Genomic DNA, 8,820 nt, shown 5'->3' on the forward strand with positions numbered 1-8,820 from the left:
GCCAATTGCTTGCGTGATTGACCCCTGTCAGGCTTCAGAGATAGCAGAGCAGATGCCCTGCAACCCTCTCAGAACGACCTTAGCCGGAAGTCCCGGCTCTTCACAGTTCTGATAGCGTTGTTCTGACCAACAGTGCTGTTCTGTCCCTTGGGCAGTGAAAAGTGGGGTATAAAAACCAACTCTTCTTCATCATCATCATCAATCAACTTTAGAAGTGTGGCTGCAAAAGCAGTCTTTGACAGGCATTAATTAGATCAGGTAGCCATTCTTTCGTTGGGGATTAGTGCTAGAGGCAATGGTCTCCGAAATGCCCTTGGATACAAGTGCCAATCAAGTGATGGCCATCCCAAGCACAAAGTAGGATTTAAACCCTGCTTTTCCCAATATTAAGTGCTTTCAAAGCTGTCATGTTCCATAGCAATTCCCCCCCCTGTGGTCACACCCTAGTTCCCTGAGGCCATGTCTGCAGACCTAAGAGAACAGTTACAAAACCAAGAAGGTAGATAGTCCAACCTCCTTGTTTGGTAGTACCACCACCACCTCTGAATGGGCCCCCAGGCGTCCAAGACCCAGGGGCAGTCTTGAAACCTATCGAGACAGCTTGACCCTGTCCAGAGACTAGTCCCACAAATCAAAAGGCTTAGTTGGTAGTATAGTATGAGTTAGGCAGGCTAGGCTTCGACTTAGCTTGTTCCAAAATCAAACAACAAGGTTCTAAAAAATTAATTGATATTTATTAAGGTCCACAAACGTAAGTTATACACTAGCGGTGAGAAAATAAGAATGTTGTACAATATTTCTGGCTAACACATGATACTCACAGGAATGAGAGGATGTCAAGACAGAATTTCAAAGTTGTAGGTTCACAAGGCACAGACAAGGGCAGAGTCTGCACTTACTTTGTTTATTCCATTGTCAATCCTGTTGAATTCAGATTGATTTGAACTCGAGTCTTCCTCTCCCCCCCCCCATTGAAACAGGAAAGTGTTCTGCATGTGGTTAGGGAGGCTCAGAAGAAGGGGGGAGGCAAATGGAGACTCTTTCTTTGTTTTCTTGAAGGGGGGGAGAGGATCCAAGAAGTCAGAGGAGGGAGGAAAAAATCCTTTCTTTTCTTGAAGGGGGGAGGGGAGGATCGAAGAAGGCAGAAAAAAAATCCAAGACTGACAAAAGTTGAGAGAAATTAGGGGTTTGTCACATGGCCACCTGTGGCCAATCACAGGTTCTCTACCATGGAGGAGAGCCCAGATTCAAAACAATGCAATTTTAAAATATATTGAGGGTTAAAAGCATTCTAAGATATTGCCCAATAAAGGTAGGATCACTCCGGATCAATCCTTCTTGCTGCAGAAGGAAAATTTAAATCGCCTCAAATCCAAATGGAAATCGCATTCTGTGTAGAGGGCAGGGACTGAATTGACCTGGGATTGGAATAAAAGCTTCATGCAGTTTACACCAAGGATTCCCCCAAATCTGAAGAATGAGGCATTACAATAGAAAATCTTTATGGTTTATTCCCACGTGGTGTCTTGGGCACAGAAACTAATCATATCCAAATTAACAATTTATCAATTAACCAATGGGGTTCAGAATCACAGAATCACAGAATCATAGAGTTGCAAGGGGCCATACTGGCCATCTAGTCCAACCCCCTGCTCAACGCAGGATCAGCCCAAAGCATCCTAAAGCATCCAAGAAAAGTGTGTATCCAACCTTTGCTTGAAGACTGCCAGTGAGGGGGAGCTCACCACCTCCTTAGGCAACCTATTCCACTGCTGAACTACTCTGACTGTGAATTTCCCCCCCTTGATATCAGGTTACTAATGTCAGGGTAGATAAACCAATCATGAAACAGATGATATAATGCTGACTCGTCTCACTCAAGGCCCGTTCTCATAACAAGCTAATTGGGAACATCTGAACTAACTGGCGCATTATTCTTACACTATGAGAAGCAAAAAAAAGTTATCATGTGGCCCTCTAAAGATTTTGCACGGACGAAGCCTGAGCCAAGGTTTCATGAACACGATTTGAAGCCACTTTTTCACTACACACCCCCCCCCCTCCAAAATACAAACTTACAGCCTTGGATGGAAGCTCAGTAGTTTATTGAGGGGATTACAAAAGTCTGCATAGGATGCTTTGTTGCTAAATCTAGAGATATACAAAAGTTTGCAACATACAGCCAGCCCCCACCCCACCAGCTGTTCTCATGGCCTGTGATTTTATAGGATGCACCATCTTATCAGAAAAGGTGTGCAGTTTACAGCTTGTTACTTACAGGCAGGAAAGGACAGCCATAATATTCAGAATATAATAGGAGTCCAGTTGACCTTGAGAGCCTAAGAAACGGGGAGGGAAAACTTGGGAAGGAAGCCCCCTGGCTGCCCTTAACACACCCCAGTTCTTAACACATATAAAATATGTAAAGCAGCCAATACAAGCTCCAAAGTAAGAGCTATAAAGAATCAAGGTCACTTATGCGAGGGTCACCTACGGCAGCGTTTATGGCTCCCCTCATGCCATTTCCCTATTAGATTATGTTTATGGGGGGGGGGGGGAGGATGTTGTGGATTTATTCCACCATATTCTTTATCTATCTGTTGTCATTTTTATTTTTAATTGTAATGGGGTTTATTGGCGTTTTAATTGTGGACAATTGTAACCTGCCACAAGCTGGTCTTGGGAGTGGCAGGAAATAAAAATTGAAATGAAGATGATGATGATGTCTAGTATTCAGTCATTAGCTCTCTTCCAAAGGCTGCCCAAAATGTTCAGTGGTTTGTTTCCTTATTTGTGAATGTATTGCAATAAGTGAAGTCTATTGAGTCCGTAACTGCAGTACCCCCCCACCCGGCCTTCTGCAGTAAATGGTACTGAAGAAAGCTCATTGTAGCAAGCCCACACACCAACAAACTGTGATAGGGGTGTAAATCTGGATCAAAGCAGGTGAGAATGTTGAGATCATAATTAGAGTTTGGTAAAAACTGTCTGCCCTGTTTTCTGAAGTATTGCAGGAGACCAGAATTCAGCCTTTTCTTAATGTGAAAGAGAAAGAACCTCCAATTCAAGGGTCTGAGATATCACAGGCATCTTCTTTATTTCATTCAACAGGGAAGTTTGATATTGACTTTCAGGTGGCGACTGACCCAGCGAAGACACGACTCTGTGTTTGGCGAATAAATTGGCCGCAGCCGTTTATTAACACCCACGCAAACAGGCCTCCCTGCCAACAGGCTCCCCACCAAGCATGACCGCCACTGAACAGGTGATATTACGCCTGTTCCCACCAACCCTCCTGCAAAACCTTTAACAACCCCCGTTTTACGTCGTCCAACCAGATCTAGCAGCCTTGGTCGGACAGTTGGACCCCACCGGCCCTGTAAAGGGATTGGGAACGAAAGGTGATCCCGGGGTGTGAAATGATGCCGCCCCCCAAACCCGACATCACCTTTCTGGCTGCTTTATTGGCCTTCTGCTTGGGCCAGTTCATTCTGTCGTGCTGGACTGCAGCCCGCCATGCCAGTCTGTCCAGCATGTCGGACCACAACATCAATGTCTTGGGAAGGCGCTGTCTCAACACCGATAAATCCACAATGATATGGGAGCTCAGCTGTTGACCCATCATTGCAGGCAAGTCGTTTTCACCTAGATGGACGTCTGGGGCCCCCACCCAGTGTACTTCATTGGCCACGACCGTCAGCAGGGAGTTCCACCTGAGTCCTCGTTTCGCCCACCATGCTGTCCTTCAGCCCGAGTGCTGGTCCCCATCCAGATGCCGCAGCATACTTGCTGGCCCAATAGGATATGCTGTGCCCCACTATAGCGACCGAGGCTGCCAATGGAACGCTTGAAAAAATGACACGTTAATCAACCTGCCCAGGACCTATGTACACCTTGAACATCTGGGACCGCCACCTCCCCAGTCGTTTATGTCCCGTGCCTTTTTGCTGGACCAAAGATGTGGATCGGGAATGGCACGGGGAACAGATCCAGCCGGCCTCGATCCGGGAAGCCTGCTGTCGCCTACGAACAAGTCTTCTCCTCTCCTCGTCCATCGTCCTGGATCTAGACCTGCTGAAGCGAGATGCCCCTTTGCTACAGAGCCGTTCTGGCCACCACAAAGGAGAAGGAGTGAGGGGCCTAGCCCTCCCCCGCACGGTGCGGTCCCTCTGGTCCCTACGCCTGCCAGCAAGAGATCCTGATGACCTGCTGGACCCGGAGAAATCCCCTGCCCAGCTCCCGCCTTGCGACAGGGTGCTGGACCGCTCCCTCCATGAACGACGGGGTGAAGCAGGGGGGGATCGCCCGCCCCAGCTGGTCCCTGACCCACCCCGGGGGCAGATCCAGGTTCTGTGCTGCGGTTTGCCCGTCTGGATGTGCTGGGCACAGCCCGTGACTCCCGGTGATGTGCCCCCGGGATCTCCGACGCCCATGCCCTGCTGGCCTGCAGGGCTCTGGCTCGCCGGGTGCACTGTCACCCTTGGGCCCGCCCTAGCACGGGTGAAGTAATGGGGGTCATTCAGGTGTGTTTCCCGCCCCCTCCGTGGATGGGGAAGGCCCCTGTTGCCCCCCTCCCTCCTGTTTGGGGCCCCCTCGCCTTCCTGCTGTTGCGGGGCTGGCTGGACTGCCTGCTCCCCGCCTCGACCTGGTGGTCCTAGGGGGGTGACCGTTCCCCTCCTGTGGCTGTCCCCACCCCCCGCTGCCGTCCGGCCTGACCTGGAGTCGCCCGTTGCGGTCCCACTGCTCCCAGGCTGGCCTTTGCCTTCGGGGCTCTGCCTAGCCCCCATGCGCCGCCCACTACTCCAGCTGCCCGGACCACGGGGCAGAGAGGGAGTTCTGGGCTCCGTCCTGCCCTCCCCCCCTTGCGCCAGATGGCGCCCCGGAAGCAGCCCTCCTGCCTCGGCCCTTAGTGGCCGCCCCTTGTCAGCATCTCTTTGCTGGTCCACCCCCCATCTACCTGTTGTTGCCTGCAGAGGGAAAGAATGCGACCAAGGGAGGCGGCGAGCAACCAAAGTGCCGTTTGCCGCTCCCTGGTGGCCCGGCCTACCTCCCTACGTCCGGCGCAAAGAGGGCCTCCATGCATGCGCCCGGCCTTTATATAGCCGGGCGCCCCCACCCCCCTCCGGCCTGATGACGCCCTTGGAGGCGCGTCATCGCTGGGCGCCCCCGCAGCATCAATGGCAACTGCGCCGAGCCACGGCCGCTTTTTTTTTTTGCGGATGAGGGTCCACCTTGACTAGTGCCTCCAAAAGGGACCACTGTGACAAATACCTATTGACTCTACATAGTTGGAGAGATTCAAATGGGTAGCCGAGTTGGTCTGAAGTAGCAAAATAAAATCACAGTCCAGTGGCACCTTTAAGACCAACAAAGATTTATTCAGAGTGTGAGCTTTCGAGTGCAAGCACTCTTCATCAGACTATGATCTTCTTACATGACCGGGACTATATAGCAAAAATTAATTCTGTTACATCAGTAGACTATGTCACAACCAAATACAGCCAATGATAATCCTTTGTCAAAACAACCAATCAATCCCCTAGAATTCAGTGTACTTTACAAAAACACAGAGAGAGACCAAACTGCCTTTTATCGGTGATCAAAGGTTCTCTCCTCCACATATGTTGCTTGCTCCATCGTCTCCATACAACTGTGAAACATTCCTCCTAGGGAGTTGCTGGTAACTATTCCAAGGCCAGGGAGTCAAACTCAAAATTCCATTACATTGCCATAACTTACAATCACATTATCACAAATAAAATAAAAAGTGAGGAATATGGATACACAAGTTGAACAAGGTTAGCATGAATAGTGAGATAAAAAACCTTTGTCCCTGTTGAGTCCTGGGTATGTCATAGTATTGAGTTTTGTAATAATTTGCATTCCTGCAATCTCACTTTCTAGCCTGTTCTAGATCAGCCCCTCTGATCTCTGCCATGATTTATGATTGACCAGAGCATCTCCATGTTGGTTTGATGTGTGTTGTTTGCAGAACCTTTTGTAACCTTTTTTACAACCCTGAACTATTTTACACTGCTCTGTGTACCTTTTCATGCTGTGACACTTTCTTGTAAATGTTGCTCTGTACTTTGTTATCTGCAAGGGAGGGTTCCAGTCCCCCAAGGCCAGCCGGGCCAGAGACGGTCTGGCAGGAAGCCCAGGATGGCACCTGGAAGAGGGGGTGTTATTCTACCCTGGGAATGAGGGGGCATTTGGGCGGGAAGGATGCATTGATAACTGCTTGCTTGCCATGTATCGATTAGATTCGACTACAGTCCACTGACTGCTGGGTCAGGCTCCCTCTCCCACGCTGTACCAACCCTCCCATGGGGAGGTAATAAAGTTGTGGCCTTGTTTAAACCCAACAATAATGTGTCACATCTTATTCCAGCCCAAAGTGCCTTCCTGTGAGTCAATGGCGGCAGCTGGAAAAATCTGCTGTCATACCGCATGGGGGAACTCAGGGACATCTGCTACCGGCAGTCCAGCACTTGATTTGGGCCTGCAAAACAAGCTGGCAGAAATGTTTGACTGCTCCGGCACCTGTGAACAACAGTAGAGTGTGCATTGGAAACGATATTCTTTGGACTTCATTTTAATGTATGAAACAGCCTCTGCTGAGATACAGATGTGATCTTCTTGATTCTGAAGTATGTCATGAAGTGAGGTGCATGCTCACACAAGCAATTCCTTGTGCACTGGAGTTTGAAAGTAACATTCTCCGTTTCCATAGCAGCCATAGTAAAGATATCTTTGCCTAGTATTTGAAGTCCTCCTTGGTTCCGACAGAAGTTTTCTTTGCTTTTAACAGACCTTGATGAATTAAGGACATGTTAATGCTGCAAACTATGCCTTGCCTTTCTGGAGACAAACCACTTAAAAAAAAGTGCCCCCCTTTGTTTGTTCCCTGTACAAGGGCTGGGCTAATGGATTTCACTTCAGGAGTCTGAGAAGATGTTACAAACGTACAAATCTCCACATAATCCCACCGGTCATATCAAAGGTCAATCGGAGTATTGTTGCATACCAGAAAGCGCTCGGACTCTTTGTACAAAAGTACAAACTACAGTCCTACAATAATGTACAACAATGCCCACCTCTGCTACCTGGCATTGAGGGGATGGGATAGTCAGAGAAACAAAGAACAAGAAAATAAACTGCTCAGCAAAGAAAAATAATGAAGGAAACAAGGAAATGTTATATAAGCTACCTAAACTTTCTAGCTGACCAATTTCAGCTGTACGTGAGTGAATCTCAGAAGTCACACAAGAGACCCCAGACCGTATCTGGTTCCCACTATCGTCTTATATCTGCAAGCTAAGTTGGTCCACACTTTGCAGATCACATAGGACAGAAATGTGGCAGTTTGTGTGTGTAATTCTATTTTCATGCTGTTTCTTGATGGATGCTTGGAAGTCACAAACCCATCACCAAGGAAAAGCAGGTATATGGTTTCAAAACACCTGCATAGTTCAGGAAAAAAATATAGAAGAGGAAGTAAAATGATATATTCAAAAATTATCTTAATTGTTTGATAGAACAAGCACTGTTTATTTTAAATTAATGCAACTGGAATTTTATTGAACTTTATATTATATATATGGTTTAGCTGCTGCGTATTTTCATCAGTGGTTGTTTTTCTAAAATATAAAAGCATACAATTAGAACAAGCTTATCAACCATTTTTTCAAAACAGAAGAGAACATATTTATCTTAACGCAGTCGTTATTCCAGTCTCAAACAATGCATGCCTCCTATAATTGTTATAAACATAAAGTCATTGTTTCTTTAAGTATCCTCATATAAATCAAAAGCAAGCTTTTTGACTATTATTATAAAGATTATACTGAAGGGCCAAGTCTTACCAACTTACTGTTTGCTAATGAAGTCCTTCAATAGGATCTAAAATAAAATAACAGTGTTTTAAAATTTATAAATCTATTGCCATTTGAAAATATTATTTGAAAGTATTAATCCTTAGTAATAGCCTCTTACTCTCAAGGTCATCTAGTTCAGCCCCCTGCTTCAGGCAATGGTCTGGGTTTGCAGGAGTGCATAGTTGGCAGGGAACTCCGGGGTCATCCAGTCGAACCCCTTGCTTCACACTGAGGCAGGCTATTGTGCACAAGCTCAGAGGGTCTCCAGGGAAAACTGAAGTGGTGGCCATTGTCTTGCAAGCATGGGGGGCAACATCATCTTTGGCAGCACATGCTGCAAGTGCTCTCCCCTGGGCTGCTTGTTCCTGGTGCAGGTGGGTAGGAAGGCACCCACCCCATGGGCTGGGAATGGGGCACCCAGTGGACCTTGGCAGGCCACCTATGGTTGGTGGCCACTGGCCAAGGCTACATCATTGTTTTGGCCAGGCAACACATCAGCAGCAATGACAGGGTCAGATGGGCAGTGGGGGGCAGCATCATGGGGTGCCATGGGCTCTGGCTCTTGAGACATGATTGGATGCCCCTGGCGGGCATCAGCCAGGGGCATTGTGACACGTGATGGACCCAGCCAGGGGCATTGTGACACATGATGGACCCTGTCTACAGGGAGCACCAACCAGAAGGCTTCCCCAGGGGGGAATATTGGCACAAAAGAGGGGGCCATGCCTTCTGCAAATGGGCCAGACTGGCTTGGAGGGGGATGTTTCATTACAGGTCCAGCATGGAAGTGATGTCGGTGTGGATGGGAGAAGAATACTAAGGGACTTCCCAGGGCCTGAGCTGAAACATATTTGGCACAGGAAGGGGCTGCTTAGGACTGCCACACAAGGGATGCAAGGTGCTGCACCCTAGAAGCCAGTGGAGACCTTTGGGCTGGAAAATG

At 48.1% G+C, this 8,820-nt stretch overlaps 1 long non-coding RNA gene across 1 annotated transcript; it reads right to left on the reverse strand.

Annotated features, from left to right (window-relative positions):
- Positions 1-7,599: 7,599 nt before the first annotated feature.
- On the reverse strand, positions 7,600-8,363 carry LOC143840805 (uncharacterized). Its single transcript, XR_013232430.1, has 3 exons — positions 7,996-8,363; positions 7,874-7,902; positions 7,600-7,640 (listed from the first exon to the last, which is right to left on the reverse strand). It is a non-coding gene; the product is annotated as an uncharacterized LOC143840805 (long non-coding RNA).
- Positions 8,364-8,820: the final 457 nt, after the last annotated feature.

Source organism: Paroedura picta, chromosome 6, assembly GCF_049243985.1.
Source record: "Paroedura picta isolate Pp20150507F chromosome 6, Ppicta_v3.0, whole genome shotgun sequence".
In the NCBI taxonomy this organism is placed as follows: Eukaryota; Metazoa; Chordata; class Lepidosauria; order Squamata; family Gekkonidae; genus Paroedura; species Paroedura picta.